Genomic DNA, 23671 nt, shown 5'->3' on the forward strand with positions numbered 1-23671 from the left:
AAGGTCACTGATTTAAATGTTAAATTTAAAAAAAACAAACAACTTTCACAGCAACATCTAAACTGGTGTTTGATCACACAACTGGGCATCTCAGCCTAGACAAGTTGACACATAAAATTAACCATCACAGTCTACTGCTTGTCAACTTGACTTTCATACACATCTCCTTAAACCATACTTAATTTCCTAATAAAGACAGTAAAAAAAGTCATACTTCCACTTAACATAATATGACGATCCTGTGTACAACTGAAAGCATACCAACTCCTTCCTAGAAGAGGTTCAAAGTCCTTGGGTCATGTTCATGATTTTCTGGTAACTTAAATATCTGGTAACTTAAATACTATAATGTAAAGTTAATTCTTTTTTTTTTTTTTTTTCGATTTATTTTGAGAGAGAGAGAACACGCATGAACAAGGGATGATGGGTTCCTGGCTCCGTGCTGCCAGCAAAGAGCTTGAGGCTGAGCTTGATCCCACAACCATGAGATCATGACCTAAGCCAAAATCAAGAGTCGGGTGCTTAACTGACTGAGCCACCCAGGTGCCCTCTTAAATACTATGATATAAAGTCGTATATATCTCATAGGATAAGGGAATAAGAGAGGGAGGAAAACAAATATGCAGATAGATACATACACGCATACATACATATGTACACACACACAAGCATATTCATAACAAAATAAAGAAGAAATACTTATAACAAATATGGTCTTCATTCTGTAACTGTTATTTACAACTGCCTTCTCTCGCTACCCATTCCATATTCTTCAGCAAGCACCTTGGCTGGTTATGATTCCTTACCCAGTAGGATGTCCCAAACCCTCATTCATGAAGAATCTGGGCCACGAACAGATCTGCCAGAATTAGATTGTTGCAGTTTTCCATTGATTTTAATCCAGGGTATAGTGCTAAGGCACTTCCTGAATATCAGACATACTCTTCCTTACCTCCATTATGTGGTAAGCCACCCAATTTGCCCTTGGTAATTGGGATCAATCAGTTAGCCAGGACAGTAACTCCCTTCTTTGCCTGTTAGTTCAGAAGCATAAGAAACCCAAAGTGGCCCGGCAGCAGTCTTAAATTCCAGTCCATGTAATCACTGCTGTGTCTTCTGATGGAAGCATTCCTCCCTTTGGAACTAAGACCTCTAGACCAGCAGAGCATAAGGTCACAGGGACTGGAAGCAAAAATTTTACTAGTGGATCACTGGGGTAGTATTAAATGGTGCCACTCCAGTTTTCATCTCTTGACTCTTGGACCCATAAATCCTGACTGTTGCAGAAACAGCACCGTATATTGGATGCCAATTTAGAGTAAATACAGCCTCCTGGAGAACCTTGCCCCAACCCTGCAAGATACTGCCAACTCGCTGGTTCTGTAAGGCAGTCTTCAAGCGGCCATTACACTACTCTATCCAGCCAACTGCTTCAGGATGGTGGGAAATATGGTAAGACCAGAAAATTTTATGAGCATGGACCCACTGCCCCACTTCATTTGTCATGAAGTGAGTTCCTCCATCAGAAGCAATGCTCTGTGGGGGCGCCTGGGTGGCTCAGTTGGTTGAGTGTCTGACTCTTGATTTTGGCTCAGGTCATGGGATTGAGCCCCTCATGGGGATCCATGCTGAGTGTGGAGCCTGCTTAAGATTTTCTTTCTCTCCTCCTGCCCCTCACCCCCACTTGCATGCTCTCTTTCACTCTGTTTCTGTCTCTCTCAAATAAATAAATGAATAAATGAATAGGTGAATAAATGAATAAATGAATAAGAAGCAATGCTTTGTGGAATACCACAATAGTGGACAGGATGACCCATTCTGGGGCTACCACTCCACCTCCTACCCCAGTGACTTTTGTCATCACACAGTGGGTTCATGAACAGTGTGGCCATGATGGCAACACAGACTTTCATTTTCCAAGACAAACCGGGGCTCTGGCCCCCACTGAGTGCCCAATCGGCCAGCAGCAGAGACCAACACTGAGTCCCTTCTATGGCACCATTCTCCAGTTAGATACCTGGTGCCAGGTTGATTACATTAGACCATTTCCATCATGGAAGGGGCAGCATTTGTTCTTAAAGGACTAGACACTCTGGATATGAATGTGACTCCCCTGCATGCAGTGCTTCTGCCAAAACTACCATCATGGACTACTTTGCTACAGAGCGCGGTCTCTTTACATTCTGGAAGAGAATACACTAGCACTGAAGCAGTAGTTACAACAGTTACTAACTGTTACAACTGTTACAACAGTTACAACTAGTTACTAACTCAACTTTCTTTTGTAACTGAAAATCTAGTACTTTATTAGCAATATAGCAGTTTTTAATAAACTTGCTCTAAATGCAAAAAAAAAAAAGTCTTACTCATAAATTACTATTGGTTATAAGCATACTCTCAGCAATCTGGTATATCTGTAGTACCAAATCGAGTGTTCTATTCAGCTTACTTTCTATCAGTGTCTGCAATGGGGTATTGGTGTCAAGCTGAAAAGTTAAAAAAAAATTTTTTTAACATTTTATTATTTATTTTTGAGACAGAGAGAGACAGAGCATGAACGGGGGACGGTCAGAGAGAGAGGGAGACACAGAATCTAAATCGGGCTCCAGGCTCTGAGCTGTCAGCACAGAGCCCGACGCGGGGCTCGAACCCACACACCACGAGATCGTGACCCGAGCTGAAGTCCTACGCCTAACCGACTGAGCCACCCAGGCGCCCCAAGCTGAAAAGTTTTAGATCCAACACCCCCACCCCCACCCCGGGGCCTATTTTCAGGATTTCTTTGTAGTAGAAATTTGTAGGATTTTTTAAGAATTTTGTAGGAATTTTGGAGAATATACAGAACAAGATACCCGGATTCTTTGCTGAGCAAATTCTCCTAGTGCATTTGGCTCGATTTCACTGCTAGCTCTTTCTTGAATTTTACTAGGTTATTCATATGTTAAATTTTAAGTAAGGGCATTTTTGCAATTCTTTATGAACTTTTTTTTTTTATTTTATTTATTTAAGTAATCTCTATACCCCATGTGGGGCTCGAACTCACAATGCCCCCCAGAGATCAAGAGTCACAAGTTCTTCCAACTGAGCCGGCCAGGCGCCCCTTTAAGAAGTTTTTATTTTCAGTCTGCTCACTCTTAAAATAATGTGTTTTTTTTTTTTTAATGAACTAAAATGGTACATTTTATGTAGCATATTTGAAGTAAATAGTAAATGATTTTTTTGTAATAGCATATATTTTTAACTACTGTGCTATTATGCATAATATGTTTTCTTTAAAATTTGTCATTTTTCCCTTCCCTTTAATATATCATTGTGATATTCTTAACTATATTTTAATTCTATTTTGGAATGATTATGCTTTCTTCATGAGCTACTCTTTTACTTTGTTTTTCTTGCTCTTTTCCCCTTCCCTACAGATTGTTTCTATTCTATTCTTGGTCTGTCCTATTGGCCCTCTCTCCTGTATTTTTATTGATTTCTACTTTTAATCTAACTCTGTAACTATCTTTTCCTATAATTCTGAATAACTTAAGTATCATCTATCAAAATGAGCTTTTTTCTATCTTTTATACCAATGTTGAACCAATTCTGTTATTTCAAGGCACCCTCAAATTTAACCTCAGTTTCAAACTTCCCATTTGCTGCTGATATAACTGTGGCGTTTATCTACACCCCACTTTCCTATAATTTCTATTATATTTTAAAACTTGATTTAGATACAACGTGATAAGAACATATTCTATGACTATGCCTGAAATTAGATTCTAAGATACTCTTTGTTCAGAGGAAGCCCGTATATGCCTCTATCACAGGATATCACCAAGTTTGCTGAAGTACTCTTTCTCCTATTACTAGGTGATAAGCTTCTTGAAAGCAAGGGGCATGTGCAGATCTCTAGAGTCTGGCATAGTGTAAGTTTTTAACGACTGAATGAGTGACTGAGTGAGTAAACGAGAACAGTCAGTTGTGCAATTTCCCTGGTCTTGTCCACAAAACACACTCTCCCCAGCTCGAAATGACACCGAATGGGATTTCTTTTACAGAGGCCAAACCTTCTAATTTCCCAATTGGACTTACTTTACAGCAAAAATATCCTCAGAAAAATGCATTCATTTTAACCTATTCATCCAAGGCAGAAGTTGTCAGCCTCGGCTGAAGATAAGAATCACGTCCTCGTCTCAGTCAAAATAAATTCGGGGCCCCAGAGGTGACTCCAAAGTGCACGCACGGGTGAGAGCTGTGCCAAAGACAGACCCAACCAGTGGCACGTTCAAAGGAGCAAGGGAAGGAGAAAAATAAGATCCTTAATGCCCTGTGGTGGAGAATTCTTTCCTTTTTTTAATGTTTCAAGTTTTTATGCAAATTACTTATTGGGGGAAGGGGAGGTGATAAGTTTGACAGAAACCCAGCTCTTCCTTCAGGAGGCTGGGGAGGGAAGGGCCCGTTTGTAAAAGTGAACTGTTGTCTTGAAAAATTAAAAGGAAAGATTCTAAGTACCTTCTAAAGAGGCAAACTTTGAAGAGGAAAGAATTTAAAATTTAAATTTAAAACTGAGGTCACAGATTCCAACAAATGCTCATAAAAGGGCCCTTTGAGTTTCTGGGGCTTTTTACAAAAATATTCCGCAGGCTTGCAAATACGGCACATGTATTGGGTATACAGGCTAAGAGAAAGGCATAAAGAAGAATAAAAGTTGACATAGAGAGACTTGACCAGAGGAAAACTGTTGTAAAGACTTAGCGGTCCCCAAATATGTGTCTATATCGTAACTGCAGTGAGTGACATCAAAGCTATCTGGGAATATGGATGAGAACAAGAGAGGATGTAAACCATTGGCATGTTTCAGAGTATTGGATTTGTAGCCGAAAGCTCTAGTTCCTTCTTTGCTACTAGCTTGCTGCACTTTTTTAGGCTGGTCTCTTCACTTCTCCCAGGCTCTGTTTCCTTAGCTGCAAAATGAAGGATTCGAAAGCTTGAACTAAGTGGGTGCTTCCCACAAAGTTTCTCTAAAAGACTAAATACGTGCACCCCCAGACTCAGTGTGGGGTAGCCTGAAGCACCCACCGCAAGTCAAAATCTTTTAAAATTCTCCTGTTTTGTCTTAAAAGTTTCTGTCCTGGGATGTGAATTATTTCTCAGTAAAGCTGTTTGTTTTCTTTTTCTTTTTGAATTCCTTGTACTCTTTTATCCCTTAACTATTCTTTTTGTGGGTTTTTTTTTTTCTTTTAAATACGGTTGAGCTTGTATTGTATGCAACATGTTACGGGCACCTGGGCAGCTCAGTCGGTTAAGCACCTGACTCAATTTCCGCTCAGCTCATGATCTCACAATCTGTGGGATCCAAGCCCTGCGTCAGGGTCTGCACTGACAGCGTGTTTCCTACCTCAGATTCTCTTTCTCCCCCTCCCTGTGCCCCTCCCCTGCTCGTGCTTTCTCTCTCTCTCTCTCAAAGTAAATAAATTTTTAAAAGCTTAAAAAAATTAAAAGTTTATATTCTGCTTTTTTCAGAGTGTGCTATCTACATTTCACACATCACTAAAAACACTGCTTTTCTTTCTTTCTTTCTTTCTTTCTTTCTTTCTTTCTTTCTTTCTTTCTATCTTTCACTTTTCCTTTAATAGCTATACAATATTCAGTCATCTGGCTGTACTCTAATGTATTAACTGGCTCTGAATTTGGGATATTCATGTTACAGCACAGTGTGTTTTCACCACCATAGTCCCTTAATTCCTTCTGCTTCACTCCGTGTAAAGGCTGAGATTTCTTTATAGTTTCTAATTGAATCCTCTGAAGTGTGAAGATTATAAGATGAAAATAATTTTTTTCTCTTATTACTGCAGTGTGTTAAGCGGTCTCTTGGTGACGTAAGTTGTACTTCATTCTTTCTTAAGATCTTATTGCTAAAGAGGGAAAAAAAGAAACTAACATTTACTGAAGGTCTATCCATACAGGGTCTTTTGTAAAGGTTATCACATGTCATCAACCCAGTAAGGTAATGATTGTATCCCACTTCATGTGATAATAAGCCGAGGCTCAAAGAAACCAGGTAACTGGCTAATGATGTGTAGCAGAAAGGTATAAATTGGGTCTGATCTCCCCCAGATCTGTCCCAGGCCATCCTGTTCAGGACACTTTGGTCCCATAGCAGGAGCAGAGGGAGCACACAGCCATCCCAGTCCTTCCCTCAGCCCAAATCCCACTGGCCAATCTCTTTTCTTAGTAGTGCAATGGTCTCTCCTGTGATGAACATCTTGGTTATTATTATTATTTTTTTAAACTTTATTTTTTTTGAAAGAGAGAAAGAGAGCTCATGCTCTTACATGCATGAGTGGGGGAGGGGTAGAGAGAGAGGGAGAGAGAGAATCCTAAGCAAGCTCTACACTGTCAATGTAAGCCTCACCTGGGGCTCAATCCCACAAACTATAAGATCATGGCCTGAGCTGAAATCAAAAATCAGATGCTTAACCAACTGAACCACCCAGGAGCCCCAAACATCTTATTTTTTGATAAGGGTCCTTTGATATATAGCAAATTGTTTGTCAAAGAATAAATAAATTTAAAAAAATTTTTTTAAATGTTTATTCGTTTTTTGAGAGAGGTGGGGACAGAGCATGAGTGGGGGAGGGGCAGAGAGCGAGAGACACAGAATCCAAAGCAGGCTCCAGGCTCTGAGCTGTCAGCACAGAGCCCGATGTGGGGCCCGAACCCATGGACCACGAGATCATGACCTGAGCTGAAGTTGGAAGCTCAATGAACTGAGCCACCCAGGCGTACCTCAAAGAATAAATAAACTAAGGATTATTTTAAAGCTTACAGTAGGAGTCAATAAACTTTATCTGCAAAGGGCCAGATAGTAAATACTCTAGCCTTTGCAGAATATGTGCTCAGTGTCCCAACTACTCACCACTGTCCTTGTAGTGGGAGAGCAGCCACCCACAGTCATTGACAAATGGGCGTGCTGTGTTCCAATAAAACTTTATTAGGGACACTAAAATTTGAATTTTGTGTCATGTTCACTTTTTTTTTTTTTTTTTTTAATTTTATTGATTCATTTTGAGAGAGAGAGTGTGTACCGAAAGGGCACAGGGAGAGAATCCCAAGCAGGCCCTGCACTATCAGTGTGGAACATGATGCAGGGCTGGAACCCACAAAATGTGAGATCATGACCTGGGCCGAAAATGAGAGTCAGAAGCTTAACTGACTGAGCCATCCAGGCTCTCCTCTAATGTTCACTTCTTACAAGATATTCTTCTTCTTTTGATGTTTTCCCATCCATTGAAAAATGTACAAACCATTCCTAGCTCATAGGCAGTAAAAAAAGTCTTCATGGGCTAGTTTACCCCCAGCCTCAGCCGTAAGTAGGTAAGGTGTTCAAATGTGATGCTTGCTGTGGTCTACAGCTCTAGGTGAGTGAGTGATAGGGTATATGTGGGTTATGTTCTATTTGGTCCATTAGGAAAATTCTAAAAGATGTAGAATAAATCAGTCAATAAATCCCTATTTGTACCTTAACGTATGTTGATAGTAGGTAAGTGATATCAGAAATGCATCTCCTAGAGGCCAGGCAATAATGAATCCCCTCCATAGCAGTGATGCGCTTAGCACTCTCATTTCCTGGAAGGCATCCTTGCACTAAGGATGATAGGTCTTGATATTTCCACCTTGCACTTCCCCTTTAAAGACTGCCCATCACTAGGTCAGCCACTCCCTCCTGTGGCTACATGGTAGACTTAAACCTTAAACCTGCTCCCCTCTAGGCACTTGTACCCCAATGTTTACAGCAGCACTCTCAACAATAGCCAAATTATGGAAAGAGCCTAAATGTCCATCAACTGATGAATGGATAAAGAAATTGTGGTTTATATACACAATGGAATACTACATGGCAATGAGAAAGAATGAAATATGGCCCTTTGTAGCAACGTGGATGGAACTGGAGAGTGTGATGCTAAGTGAAATAAGCCATACAGAGAAAGACAGATACCATATGGTTTCACTCTTATGTGGATCCTGAGAAACTTAACAGAAACACATGGGGGAGGGGAAGGAAACAAAAAAAAGAGGTTAGAGTGGGAGAGAGCCAAACATAAGAGACTGTTAAAAACTGAGAACAAACTGAGGGTTGAAGGGGGGTGGGAGGGAGGGCAGGGTGGGTGATGGGTATTGAGGAGGGCACCTTTTGGGATGAGCACTGGGTGTTGTATGGAAACCAATTTGACAGTAAATTTCATATATTAAAAAATTAAAAAAAAATAAATAAATAAACATTAAAAAAAAAAAACAAAAAAAAAAAAACCTGCTCCCCACCAAACCCCCTGCCACCACCCTCATTCCTCTTTCACCTCATTTCTTTACTACCTCAATTCCAACAATCCTTCCGTGCCACTGAAACCTCTAATCAATTGTTCCTATTACCCGCCTCTTTTCCTTCTCACTCAGACCCTCCCTTTCCTCCTCAAGCTGTCTAAATTTCAAGGTCAATCCTGACCCTGTCTTCCTTGCTTATGCCCTCAGGGGCTGATTTTTAGTAAGCAGGTTAGGTATCTTCAACTCAGATAGGAAACATTGGAGAAGTGGAAGGTAGCACAAGATAGTGAATTAAACCCCACGCCCGCCCTCCCCCAGGTTGTGCTGCCCCTGAAGGCGGCCCCTTTTGCCAAAGCCAGCTGGCCTGCTCACTCCTTCAATGCTAGGGAACACGTGTACCACTCTGGTTGGGAGCATTTCTCCAGGGACTGCCCGCTCTCCAGCCTATGTCCTACCCTAAGTCCACGACTCATCTCTCTCCCAAGCATCAGGCCTAAGGCACAATCAGAGGGGAGAGTGTAAATGAAGCTACACTTTCCAGAATTATTTGGACCACTGTCTCCATCACCCTCAGCTCTATCAGCTGTATTTTTCACAGACTAAATCTGGGTGGAGAAAAAAACATTAGATACCAGAGACACAGCAAAAACTCTTCTCTCTATAGTTGGATAATTTGTGCCTTCTGGGTCAGGAAGACAGATGACCTCATACTTCCTACTGGGAAATAACAGGTTTGGGAAACAGACTAGTGATTCTCATCCATTGCAACTGATAAGCTGACCTAAGACGCTCTTAAAAATACCGAACATATGTCAGAGCAAGCAAAATGTATAAATGACATGACACTCTTTTGATGATCGGTAAAAACATGCATGCTAAAAGAGATCCAAGGAAAAAAATTAACTGCTTTTAAACAGAATGGTAAGATTAATAGATGAAGTTACCATACTCTGTTTGGCTTCAGTAGAGCATTCACATGGTTACCCAAAGTTGTGCTAATTAAATCATTTCACATTGACTAAGTTATGGGCACTAGCAAATAGACCAAGAACTGAGTAAAAGAGCAGCAGAAAATATGGTCTTGCTTCAGGTTAATGATGTGCACCGTGAACTCTCCGATACCTGGCATGGTGTTCACTACAAAGCTTTAGTGTGTGGTTCTTTTTTTTTTTTTAATATTTATTTTTTGAGAGACAGAGACAGAGACAGAGTGTGAGCAGGGGAGGGGCAGAGAGAGAGAGAGAGGGAGACACAGGATCCGAAGCAGGCTCCAGACTCTGAACTGTCAGCACAGAGCCCGACGCGGGGCTCGAACTCACAAACTGTGAGATCATGACGTGAGCCGAAGTCGGACGCTCAACAAACTGAGCCATCCAGGCGCCCCTAGTGTGTGGTTCTTTTATGTACCCATTCAATATTATTTGATGCAAGTGCCCAGACATGGGAGTCCATGCCTGTGTATCTGTTTGTCATTTCATTTCTTATGCTTAGCGTTGTACGTGGCATTGGTGACCTCGGTCACTAGATACAGCTTGCAAGAATGATGACCAAGTGTGGTGGTAAGGATGTCACACTGAGAAGTTCTGAATTGGGTTGTAAACCTTTGAAGAAAGCGTAAATTATACTTAGTGTGTCATCTGTTCTAATTATTTGAGTATGGTTAATTTCATATTGTGTCAAACGGCAAATTCTCAATTTCATGTGATACCTTTATTTTCTCCCAGGTGACGGTTAGAGTTTATTGGAATATTATTGGGATGGTGGGTCCAGTGTTAGCACTTTAAAGGTGGCCTGGAAGGCAATAAATACCCTCAGTTTTCAGGGGGAGAAACGGAGAGCATTTCATGAGAACAGAGAAACTAGTAAAACTAGAAATAAAATGAAAATTAACCTGAGAAATATGTATCTTTAAATATGTAACTTTTTGTTGAAAAAGGAAGATTGAAATAGTGTCAGGTATAGAATTACACTTCACTGTATAAGTAGTGATGTGTTCATATGAATGCTTTACTAAAATCAAATCAAACATATAAAGTACAACACCTTCTTTTCATTTATTAACCTTACACCTCTGTTTATTTTTAAATATATTTTTTCATGTTTATTTTTGAGAAAGAGAGAGAAAGAGTGTGAACAGGGGAGGGTCAGAGAGAGAAAGGGTCAGAGAGAGAGGGAGACACAGAATCGGAAGCAGGCTCCAGGCTCTGAGCTGTCAGCACAGAGCCCGACGCGGGGCTTGAACTCACGGACCGTGAGATCATGACCTGAGCCCAAGTCGGACGCTTAACCGACTGAGCCACCCAGGCACCTCGTACATCTCTTTTTAAAAGCAGTTATTTTTTTCCTCAGATTAATTTTCTTCCAGTATGGATACTTTTATCGGTCAGCAAAATAGTGTAATGTCATGTAAACATCTTACCACTAAAGACCAAGCAAGTAGAGTTCAATAACCTGCTGCTGGAATGTTGTAAAGCCATTGTAAACTGTCTCAATGTCCATAAGAAGGTGAGTAGCTATTCCCACAATTCATACAAACAGGTATATCCTTCCCGGGTTCCAGGGCCCTGTTGTATCTCTCTCAGCTTAGCAGAGCCAACTATACCAAAAGTTGCTTGTAGGAGGAAGATGCTATGAGGGCGGCCCGTGACCCCAGATTTCATTGACACGCATGTGAATCCCCTTCAACATGATGCCAAACCACTGGTTTACATTTACTTCCCAGGAAGTCAAACCAGGCAGGTTACAACTGGGTGTCATGTCTTTTCCAGCTTGCTAAGTGAGGCACTTCTAGGTATAGACAAAATCACACACATGCCTTAAGTGCCAGTTCACAGACACCTGCCTATACTAAGGCTAAGTGAAAGTGGAAAGCCTATCAATATTTTAAATAAAATACACTTTTTAAAAAATATTAAATTAAAAAAAATGTTTACTGTTTATTTATTATTGAGAGACAGAAAGAGACAGAGCATGAGCATGGGAGGGACAGAGAGAGGGGGAGACACAGAATCCGAAGCAGGCTCCAGGCTCCGAGCTGTCGGCACAGAGCCCAACGCGGAGCTCGAACTCAAGAACCACGAGATCATGACCTGAGTTGAAGTTGGTCGTTGAACCGACGGAGCCACCCGGGCGCCCCTTAAAGATTTTATTTATTTAAGTAATCTCTACACCCAGTGTGGGGCTCGAACTTACAACCCCGAGATCAAGAGTCGCATGCTCTACCGACTGAGCCAGCCTGGTGCCGTTAAATAAAATACACTTCAATATCAGATTACAAGGACGTAAAGATAGGGGGAACGTAGTGAGAAAATTAACACAGTTCTCATGTAGGGTTGATAAGAATATATTTGCCCCTCCAAAGTTTTGTTAAGAACATTTTTGCTGCTGTATGTATAAAAAAATTTTTAAGGAAAACATTATAATGTGTCTCGAAATCTTTAATTTCCAGCTGTTCTACTGTCAATGACAATGGGAGACAGAAATTTAGTTTAGTACTTTGCCTGAAGCAAGGCAGCATAGCAACTATTCTGTAGGGCAAATTGCTCAGCAAGCAATATGCCCTCTGTGTGGAATCCAGCAGGGGCCATGTTGAACTAATTTGCCAAGAAAAAAGTCTAGAATAAAGATTTCACTATATCTCAGTTACTTACTGTGGGAAACTACTATATGTGTTTTGCAATTTTCAGTTTACTATCGGGAGGATAAAAATTTATTGTGGTTGATGTCAACATTTAATCACTTTGGAGTCTCTGTATTTCAAAACCCTAAACTTTCAGAGTTCCAATTTGCAGTTTTACTGCCTTATGCTCAAGCGTGTCCGGCTGGGTCAGGCTGAGTACACTGCTCATCCATTTACCTTAAGGAATTATAAAAGCACAATTTTAAGATGTTTGGTTGCAATGCTGTAACAGGCTCAGTTCTTCCATTTATATTGAAGCCTGATAAAAATACGCGTGGGGGTTGTGGTGCGAGGCTGACCACTATCCTCTCGTAGGGCTCCTCCCGAACGAAGGCTATCTGTCTGCCAGCGGGGCGTGGCTGGCCCAGAGGGTGACAAGCCTTTCAGTTCAGCAGAGCTACTTGAATACGTCTTTATAAGAATGTAGGAGTTCCGCACAGCTGTTATCACTCTGCTTAAATTATCCATCTTTCCTTGTAGTCCCTTTCTCTTCTCTCTTTCATCTTTTCTTTCTTCCGTTTTTATGTATGTATGTATTCATTCATTTATTTCTTTATAAACGTTTATTTATTTACTTTGAAAGACAGAGTGCGCGTGTGTGCACACGCACAGGAGCAGGGGAGGGGCAGAGAGAGCGGGAGAGAGAAAATCCCAAGCAGGCTCTGCACTGTCAGCGCCTGCCAGTAAGGGGCTCGATCTCACTAATCATGAGATCATGACCTGAGCCGAAATCAAGAGTCAGTTGCTTAACCCACTGAGCCACCCAGGGGCCCCTTCCTTTTTTTATTTTTAAATATCTGCTCTTTTCTAGACTAAACTCACTTGATACGTAATGAGGGGCAATTTCTCCCAGAGTTGTGACAGTTGTAAAGTCATCCTTAAGAATCTTGACATCTCATTCTCTTCTTCTACAAGGAAAGACTTAAATTTATTAAATATGTACAGTGGAAATATGAAACAATCATAATTAATCTTAAGTGGGGAGCATAAAAAATAATAAATGTGAGGTTTTAAATTTTAATCACCAAACTGAAGAACAAAAGGATCAAAGACCAAGATCATAAAGATATCAGCAAGAGATGATTTGTGAACTTGAAACAATGTACAACTTTAGGACATTTTTAAATTTTTTTCATTAAATGCTCCTTGCTTTTGCATTTTTAAAAAAAATTTAATATTTATTTATTTTTGAGAGAGAGAGACAGAGACAGAGAGAGACAGAGAGAAACAGAGCATGATTGGGGGAGGGGCAGAGAGAGAGGGAGACACAGAATCCGAAGCAGGCTCCAGGCCGTCGGCACAGAGCCTGATGCAGGGCTCACTTGAACTCACGAACTGCGAGATCATGACCTGAGCCAAAGTCGGATGCTTAACCAACTGAGCCACCCAGGCGTGCCCCTTTTTCATTTTTTTTTAAATAACATTAGGTTGCAACTACTAATTGTAATAGAAACCAACAAAATGATACATAGAAAGCTATGCTTGCCTTCAGTAGGCTTTCTTAAAATATCTAATTTACATCACAAGTAAAATGAGGTAAAAAGAAAAACCTCTTACCCCTTGAGGAACACGGTATAAATTAGTCACTTGATAAGAACTTTTACTTTAATAATTACCTTCACTTTTTAACCGAACTACATTTTTTTTTACAGCTTTATTAAGGGATAATTCTCATACAAGAAATCATGATGAAAGTGTACAACTGGATAAGCTGTGACATCTGTACGTATCCCTGCAACCACCAGACTGATGAAGGCAGTGAACATATCCATCACTCCTCCAAGCTTTCTTGTGCCCTTGGTGATTCCTCCCTCCCTCAGCCTCCTCCCCTCCACCCTCCTTCCTTGGGGCAACCACTGATCTGTTTGCTGTCACAAGGGTTATTAGTTTAGCATTACTTTTAATAATCTATAACGAAACTGAAATCATCCTTTTCACGCAATTTGAAAAAAGAAAAGGTCTGCTTTGTTTCCTAACTGGAAGAAAAAGTAACAACCCTAAGAGCAAAAGGGTGACACACAGGTCATTAGAAAACACTCTTAATTGAGTCATGATCGTGCAGATTCTCTTTCATACTCCACAGCCTAATGCTAATTGGATTAAAGAGTCAAGAATCCAGGAAATGAAGTAAAAGAGGAGGTGTGTTGATTTTAATAAGTAGGTTTTTTTTTTTCCTGTCTCATCTGTCAGCTTATTTCTAATTAATAAATGGATTTTCAAAACCTGGCCAAAAATAACAGCGGTTCAAATACACAATATGGTTCTTAAAAAAAAAAAAAAAAGCAGCTGCATGTTGGAGTTCTCTGCAATAATAAAGTGAATTGTTGCAAATGATATTAAAACCCTACCTAAACGCTACCTTGCAAAAATATAGATTTATTCTAATCCATCATTACAATACGTAAAACTTCTGTTGGCATATAAGTTGAGAATGCTAAAAACTCTAGCAGGTCAATTTTGGTGTTTGTGGAATTATGTATTTGTTTTGTGTCTTTAATTAAATAAACATGTTTATAATATATGTAGAGTATGTAATTTATTTCTCTCCCTTTCCAATATCCATTATTCTGTTAAACTCGAAGGTATGCTTCCACGTTTTGAGAGTGTTTTTGTGAGATGTGATATTTCAAGCAAACTCAATACTTCATTTTGTAAACAGCACATTTTTCATTCTCTTGACATCACCAAATGAGAATGCTGTACATTGGAACATAAAACAAAAATAGGTCCAACTTGGTTGGAATTATATGTAGCACTAATGCTCCTTATTGATTACCACAAGGGTGTTGGCTCTGGCTTTATTACAGCTTTTCCACTCTAGAGCGAGAACTAGAAGGACAGTGTTTGTGACAGGTGGTTGCACTAAAATGTCTTCATGTGGCGAATGCCTACTCCCTGCTCTCGTACAGCAAATTAGTCCTTCACGATGAATGAAGTATTAGGTCTCTGGACTATATGTATTTCAATCCTTGAAAATGCTTAGATAATTTTAATATCAATAAATCTACGTAGACTCCTATATATTTCTACCTGGGTTTGCATGTGAATTTTAATTAAAATATGTTCCAGTCTATCATTTCACCCACCGTTTACAGAGTTTTGAAAGATAGGGTAATGACCAACTTAATTTTACAATTCACTGAAGAATATTTTTATTCATGTATTTCTTGTTTTTAGTTTATTTTTGGCAGAGAGGGAGGGAGGGGGAGGGGCAGAGACAAAAAGCGAGAGAGCATCGCAGGCAGGCTCCACACTGTCAGTGCAGAGCCCGACGCGGGCCTCAAAATCGTGAACCGTCAGATCATGACCTGAGCCAAAATCAAGAGTCGAGGCTTAACCGAGTCACCCAGGTGCCCCTCATATATTTCTGATTTAAAAGATACAGAGGTATTCCTAATTTTATTCACATGCTGAAACACATTTTTTGAGCACTCTGAGCATAGCACCAGACTAAAAATAAAGGTATATTCAGACAAAATAGTAAATGGCAAGTGGGAGTGTGCCCTCGGGGTGAACACACACAATTAGGGAAGAATTAAACATGAACCAGTGGTTGATAAAAATAAGTATAGATGGGTATAAGGATAAGACTGTTACAGGTACTGTATTGACATTACTTGCTAATACTGACAATTGAAAGAATTCTGTAAGTCCACTTTTATTACTAGTTTCAAATTTTCTAAGAATTTTCTTGACAGGTGAGACCAAAGTGGATAGCTCTAATTTACAAAAAGAAATATTTCTGTGGATCTGGTACAATGGGAAGTATAAGACTTTGATTAAAAAAAAAAAAAAAAAAGCAGATAGGATGTATTTGCTCGACCGGATTTTGTAAGATAGGGTCTTCATTCCAGGCTGTCACTAGGCCAAAACTCTGGATCTTTGAACTCAGAAAATCCTGGGATTCACTCACAAAACAAGAAATATTGGACTCCTAAGAATTAAAATTATAACGGGGTGCCTGGGTGGCTCAGTCGGTTAAGTATCAACCTTCGGCTCAGGTCACGATCTCAGGGTTCGTGGGTTCAAACATGGGCTGACAGCTGGGAGCCTGGAGCCTGCTTCATATTCTTGTGTCTGCCTCTCTCTCTGCCCCTCCCCACTTGTGCGCATTCTCTCTCTGTTTCTAAAAAATAAATAAATAAACTTAAAAAAAAAGAATTATAATCGTAAATTCTTGTCAATCATAATTTCATGTTTATATGTATTTCTAGCTCCTGTAATGAATTTAGATCTGGTAAAGTAGCTTCAAGCGGATGGGTAACTATGATTCAATGTACTCTTTTTTTCTTCTGAAATTAAAATATATGTTTTGGTTAAAGTCCCAAATTTTTAGCAAAAACAGTTTAGTCTCATCAGTTTCTTTCTGAGATTTATGTGTTGCTTGGGAATTCTGTTGTTTATATATTGATTACAAGCTATAATGACATTAAGTAACCTGAGAGAGCATGTCACAAACTGGTTTTAGCAATAGCTATATTTTTACATATCTGTCTTTTGAGAGAGCTGGACTGGATATCTATATTTTACTTAGTAATATCTCAATTTCCTCAATAAGTAAGTCTGTAAATTGAATTTATAGTTTATTTTGTCTTTCCTCCCATCAAATTATATGAATAAGAAATACTGTGGTCTCATAACATAATTTTATTTCTAAGAGAAAGAACATGCAAGTCTGTAAAATAATACTCAGTAGTGACTTTGTCACTATTTTTTATAAATAAAATGTATTTATTGAGCACTTACTGTATGCAGGACACTGCAGGAGTGACAGAAATATATTTTGTCTAGTGTCCTTGCTTTCCAGAAGAGCACTCTTTAAAAAGAGAGAAGAATATGCTTTAAGTAGGAATCTATGTTTAGGAAAAACAAAAACGCTGTTTTCTTTCTTTCTTTTTCTTTCTTCCTTTTCTTTCTTTCTTTCTTTCTTTCTCTTTCTTTCTTCCTTTCTTTCTTTCTTTCTTCCTTTCTTTCTTCCTTTCTTTCTTTCTCTTTAATGTTTATTTTTGAGAGAGAATGCACAAGCAGGGGAGGGGCAGAGAGGGAGAGAGAGAATCCCAAGCAGACTCCACACTGATATGGGGCTTGAACCCACAAACCATGAGATCATTACCTGAGCTGAAGGAGGAGGCTCAACTGACTGAGCCACCCGGGTGCCCCAACCCTGTTTTCTGATCTATATATCGAAGGTAGCTTTGGTGGATCCATATATGCCAATTCAAGGCCTCTGAATTTAAACATTGCAAAATAACAATGTTAAAAAGAAGTTACGGCTCTCAAAAGCTTAGGGTGTGTGAGTGGTGACAGGATGGTGTGCCCGACGCAGACAGGTAGGCAGAGGCCAGATCATAGAGGGCATATTCCTTAAGCAGCAGACAGTTATTCAAGGGTTTCAAAGCTGGGAGCAATTTTCCCGGTAGAGGTGGTAAGACTGTATTTAGGAACAATAGTTTGATTAGACAGGAAGGTCTGATGAGGCATCATTGTCAAGGCTTGGTCACTGGCCGAAGGTGACTGGCGACAAAGGTTTGCAGGTTTCTGGCTTGGGTGATGAAGTGGATGCAGTTCCCACCCCTGAAGGAGAGGGACCAAGAGGAGAACACGTATGGAAGAGGAGATTACTCCCTCTGGACATGTTGGGTTTGAAGTGATCTGAGGCACTTTAAGACAAACACTAGGCCATCCGGTCCTGTGGAACTTCAGAGGAAAAGTCTTTGCTAGATTAGAGGTTTCCGATTCATTAAATAAATGAGACACATTAGCATATATGTTGTCATTAAAATCATAAGAGCGGATGAAATTGCACAGGGTGCTCAATAAATGTTTATGGGTCTAATGAATAAATGAGTAAGAGGGGGAGATGGAAAGAGAATTCAGAGGGGGAATGAGGAGTCGCACGGTAACAAGGGAAGTGCCAGAATAAGCGGCACCTACTCCATAAATTTCCCCAGAATTATCTACGGTCGTGGGAACGTCTAGTTATGTAACTAAGATGAATACCGACGGAAGTAATGTGCATACAGTAAATTCTGTTTTATTTGATAAATGCATAATTGATTAATTGGAGATAGCTAAACTAGCTATTTCAGAACTGCTACATTTCAGAACTGCTACATGTTAGCAGATTGTGAATCCACATTGTTATGCAGCTCATGAATCCACGTTATTAATGAAATGTGAGTGTGACCCGTCAATTTGTTCTCCAAGAAAAGGAAAAACACAGCATGAAGATCCAGAGGCATTGTTACACGGTAGCTGACAGTACAAGCTGTAGGGTGGTGCCTCTCAACCTTTTTTTTGTTATTGCCCCCCACGAGGAGACTTTTTAGACATGTTTGTCCTAACCATTACCTAGCAAGTCTAGCATAGAAACATTGGTTATTAGCCCTTTCCTACTTTATTTACACCTTTCTCTCTTCCTACTGTCTTTTGGTCTCTTTTCATTTTACCTTGTCACACTGGTTTTTGTGAACGGTCACTTTGTGTTTAAAAGCTGTGCTGCTTGTAATTCAGCGAACATTGTACTACGAATATCAGCCATGATAGTTTGTCCTTTCATTGGCATCTAAGAATGACTTGAATTCGTACTATTTCATTGAACGGTGTTTAACAAAGCCATACTTTAAAAGGAAAAAAAAAATAAAAGTAGTGATTCTTTTCTCAAAAACTAAGACCCAGTCTTCAGAGACACTGGTTGTATTCCCATGCCTCATACTGTTTTTCCATTCACAAGTCTTAGAGAAATGTGTAGTGTTATGTAGCCATTGTTGATTATGTATGTGGAAGCTGGTCATGGATAAAGTGAGTACCTGCCTGTAGAGGTCACATAGCATTCCCAGGAAATTTCACAGCACGGTAAAAGCTATTAGGTCCCATACGACTGCAAGGGTGGACACTGAGTTGGCAGTAGTTCCATGACCTCCATATCTCTGAGCCATAGCTTCAGATAAGTGATCTCCCTGGTTTATCTTAGATCGTCAAGCCCTTTATGTACAGCATAGAACTACTGTTGGCTTTCACTCTTGAAGAAGCACGCGCACAAATTGCAGAACATAAAGCAGAACCAGAAGCACTGATTGAATTCAATCCATTCAGAACATTTATTGAGCACTTATTACGTATGTGTGGAATACAAAGGTGAACGGGCCTGCATTTCCGAAACTGTGCTGCACAAAAGGGAGAAAGGCATGTATGAAAAATAACCACAATAGAGGCAGACAGGGATAGATGAGACAACAGGGATATTATCAGAGTGCTTCAGAGCACAGAGGAAAGGAATGCCATATTTGGCTGAAAAGAATGGGAAAGGCATTTGGAGGAGGTAGCACTTGAGAAAAGCCATATAGGATTTTGAAGACATTCACTGAAGGGTGGGGAGGAATGTTGTAGCTTATGATGAAATGTATTAACTTGGTTTGCAAGTCCCTTGCGAGGGACATAGTCTGCCTTCTCCTTAGTCTCTGGAGCCTCACCTGAACACGCTCCTATCTTCTTTCTAGTCTGGCCATGCTGGACTGTCTCAGTTCCAAATCCCCTCTCTCCTGCCCTGTGATTTCTACATGAGCTATTCCTCCTGCCCGGAACACCATTTCCACCATCTGTTCGCCTAGCGGACTTCTAATTATCCTTCTGACCCCAGTTCACGCACCACTTTCTCTCTGACCTTTCTGAGATCCCTCACATCCTCCAACAGAGGCTGTATGGCAGTCATTCATAGAATGGCTTGATGAATATCTATCTGCCCCAGCAGATCATAAGCTCCATGAAGGCACCAACTGTGTGTATATGTTTTATATTTTTTATTATCTGCATCTAGCATGGTGCCCGACACCTATCAGGTGCTTAATACCTATCAGGTGCTTAAAGGTGTTGAATGAATAAATTAAAGTGAGCCAAGGAAAACAAATGAAAAACCACAAGGTGTTTGGAAACAGGTGAAAAACCTGATTTGACCGAAGAAGTAATCCTCAAAGTTACTTTTTTAAAGATTTTATTTTTTAAAAGTAATCTCTCCACCCAACGTGGGGCTCAAATTTACATCCCCAAGATCAAGAGCCTCCCGCTCTACTGACTGAGCCTGCCAGGAACCCCAGTAATGCTCAATGTTATGCCCTGAGACCATGATGATGAACAAGTTGTACAGAAGTGTGTTTTTTTTTTGAGGGGGGGTAAAATTAAATAATGGCTGTATTTTCCCAATGCATAAAAAACAATGTATGAGTGAATAGATTTCCCTACCTAAAATTTTTCTCTGATATATGCTTCTTAAACAGTTGAGGCCATTAGGGTGTTTTGTTTTTTCCTGCTAGTAAGCAGTAGCGGAGTGTGCAGTGATTAATATTAGAAGAGAAAAGTTAATAATGATTAATTTCACAGAATGATCATTATGGACATGTGCTTACAGATATTGTATTATACATACATGTAACAGTTACATTTTTCAGAAGTCAGCTTGTTCCTAATTTATGGAATTCCATTTCTACCACAAAGATGTGGAAAGGGTTGGCGAGAATGGAACATTCAGAGGAAAAATGTAAGTTCATTAAATCACCCAGATAACTTGAAACATTATAATTTTGCGACTGTGTCAACAAAGTGTCTGGGTGATTAGATGAGTTTTTCATTTTATACCCAATTGTTTTTGAGTTATATACTCCTTCAATAGCCTAATACCACTATGGCAACTTTACATTATTTGTGTACATTTTGCTCTTGCTATGTATTAATTACCTGAAAGTAATTTGGAATTTAAAAATCACAATTATAATAGTACTTTCTATTTGTTCAGAGAACTTCATTTTGCTTTTCTATTGTTAAGAGAGTTTCCCAGTTTCCCTGACTATTTTCTTATTCAAGAGCTTCTGTTAAGGCTATATTGTAATTCAAAACTCTAGTTTGGTCTAAATTTTTTTTTGCCCACTTTATTTTCCTAAAGTATTCATTTTATTCTTTTTTCTTCCTCTCTTTTATTTAATCATTAAATTATCTTATTTTATTTGGCTTTATACTAAAATAACCCAATATATTATACTGACCTCACCAAAGCTAGACATATGTACAGCATTTACTTAATTGAACCTTTCTGGCTTGTCTTGTTCTATATTTAAGCCTCCATTATGCAATGCTATTTACTTGATTTATTGGGTTTGGCTTACATGTTTTATAAATTGTGACTGTTGGGAAAATTTTAAAGAGATTGACTTGGCCTGATTGGAGGGTTTTATATTGAGGACTTATGGCCATGAAGTTACATTTGTTGTTTTGTTTTGTTTTGTTTTTTTTAATCCATTATAATAAGGATCTTGATCTAGGAGTAAATAGCACTGGCTTTTAGACGCTAGGACAAAGGGTTTCTTCCAGTTGTAGATTTTTTTTTCCCTGTATTAGAAATTGGTTAAAGTCTCCACTTAAAACTAAGTCTATGGGATACCAAAGACCAGGGTGAAGGGTTGGAAATTCAGTCACCGAGATGCTTCAGAAGATCTGAATAGAGGGCATTGTGTGGGCCTTAAATTTAAATGGCTTTCTATGTTGCCCTCTTTCCATCTAGAAATTTGAGTTTCTGCCTACATCCTCTTCTAAGGGCTTCTCCTCTTTTTCCCTTTTCCAAGGCTACCTTTATGTAAGATAGGTAGCGTAATAGTTACCTTGTTAGCAACGTTTAACAAGCATTACTTGTTAAATAATTTAATATCCTTTAATATCCTCTGATGAAAGGGACTAATTCAATATAAAATACTGCTTTTGCTTTGACCTGTGGTTTGAATGCCTAATTTTGTATGGCTTTTGCTATACTTAGTACTACATGGCATGCTGCTATGTGCCAAGCACTGTGCTAAGTGCTAGGGAGTCAAAATTAAATTAAACACAGTTCCTGCCCTTAAGGAGCTCACAGATCCATGATGAAGTAATGGTGACATGTACCAGGTGTAGTGGTGACATTCAAGAAGGGCGGGGGCAACAGTACCCAGCCAGGGGAAAGGAGGATCAGGGAAAACTTCAGAGAAGAGGTGTCCCTTGAGCGGAGTCTTACAAGAAATTTGGATGTAATCAGTCGGACAGATGGGGAAGGCATTCAAGGAGAGGAAACAGCACAAACAGAGATGCGATACCTCATCATTCATTCAATCATTCAACAAACATTTACTGAGCAAGTTCTATGAGCTGTGACTAGAAGGCACGGCTCTGCCTCAAGACGTGTAGTCTGATGGAAAACGGAAGACTCCGTAGGCACACAATGTCAATACAGTATCGTAAGCATAATAATGGAGGGGCTCACTAGGAAACATGGAGCTCGGAGGAAGGGCTTCCGGTCCAGATTCCTTGCCCAGTTTAACTGACGGGACCACTCCATTTGGACACTCTGCTGCCCTGTTCCAAGGTACAGCCTCCTGGGTCTAGTGTGAGCTGACTATTGATTCTGACACTGTAATTTGTTTTCCAGAGTTACCACTCAGAGGGTCTACCCTATGCTGTGTAGACTCCACCTATCCCAGTCGCTCCTGAGGTCCCAGCATGCTTTGTGCTCAGACCTCAGAATTAAGACAATGTGTCAAGACAGCAATCTGTTCCCCCCCCCCCCCGCAGGAATCTTTTTTTTTCCCCCCAAGACAGCAATCTTGCCAAGGACTCAAAGGCCTGGAAAAGCTACAAGAGACTGATTGGTAGTGTAATTTCTCGTTATCTCCAAACCAGCAGCATCATCTCACCTGGAAGCTTGTTAGAAATGCAACATCTCAGGGGCGCCTGGGTGGCTCAGTCGGTTAAGCGTCCGACTTCGGCTCAGGTCACGATCCAGCGGTATGTGAGTTCAAGCCCCGCGTCGGGCTCTGTGCTGACTGCTCAGAGCCTGGAGCCTGTTTCAGATTCTGTGTCTCCCTCTCTCTCTGACCCTCCCCCGTTCATGCTCTGTCTCTCTCTGTCTCAAAAATAAATAAACGTTTAAAAAAAATTAAAAAAAAAAAAAAAAAAAAAAAGAAATGCAACATCTCAGACCCTTTCTCAGACCCACCAATTTCAACAGGATCCGCAGGTAATTAATATTCCCTTTAATGCTGAGGCTTACTGGTCCAGCTCACACATTCAGGTGCAGTCCATTTAAGATGGAAGTCTATTTCTAGGGCTGAACATTTACCAACTTTCTTAGTTCTCTCTCACTTGGATGTTTATATACACGAATCCCTCAAACAGCATACTTGAAACCTTATTTTTACTTTTGTTCTAACCTCAGTGGAGATGGAAATAGATAGTCATCATTCTTGTACTTTAACCTTTCACATATGTTTTAAGTGGTTAGTTTCCTTAGTTCATAATTAATTTGAAATAGCCTTCATTTGGAGGGCACCTGGGTGGCTCATTCGGTTAAGCATCGAACTCTTGATTTGGGCTCAGGTCATGACCTCAGAGTTGGTGAGATCGAGCCCTGCATTGGGCCCTGTGCTGACAGTGCAGAGCCCGCTTGGGATACTCTCCCTCCCTTTCTCTCTGCTCCTCCCCCACTCGCACTCACTTCCTCTCTCAAAATAAATAAACTTAAAAAAAAGAAAAGAAAAGAAAAAGCCTTCATTTGCACAGAAAGGGAAATATCTTGGCTTAGAAATTTTGCTAACTTAAATGGCACGTGCCTAATTGCGAAATACAGGGTCAAATTTTTCCTCCCAGCAGTATTTATTTTTTTTTGTAATA

The 23671-nt window shown here is 40.0% G+C and overlaps 1 long non-coding RNA gene across 1 annotated transcript; it reads left to right on the plus strand.

Annotated features, from left to right (window-relative positions):
* Nucleotides 1–797: 797 nt before the first annotated feature.
* Nucleotides 798–14505, plus strand: LOC122234987. The gene is made up of 3 exons (XR_006212999.1): nt 798–964; nt 1287–1452; nt 13639–14505. It is a non-coding gene; the product is annotated as an uncharacterized LOC122234987 (long non-coding RNA).
* Nucleotides 14506–23671: the final 9166 nt, after the last annotated feature.

The sequence above is a fragment of the Panthera tigris genome, chromosome F2 (assembly GCF_018350195.1).
Source record: "Panthera tigris isolate Pti1 chromosome F2, P.tigris_Pti1_mat1.1, whole genome shotgun sequence".
Taxonomy (NCBI): domain Eukaryota; kingdom Metazoa; phylum Chordata; class Mammalia; order Carnivora; family Felidae; genus Panthera; species Panthera tigris.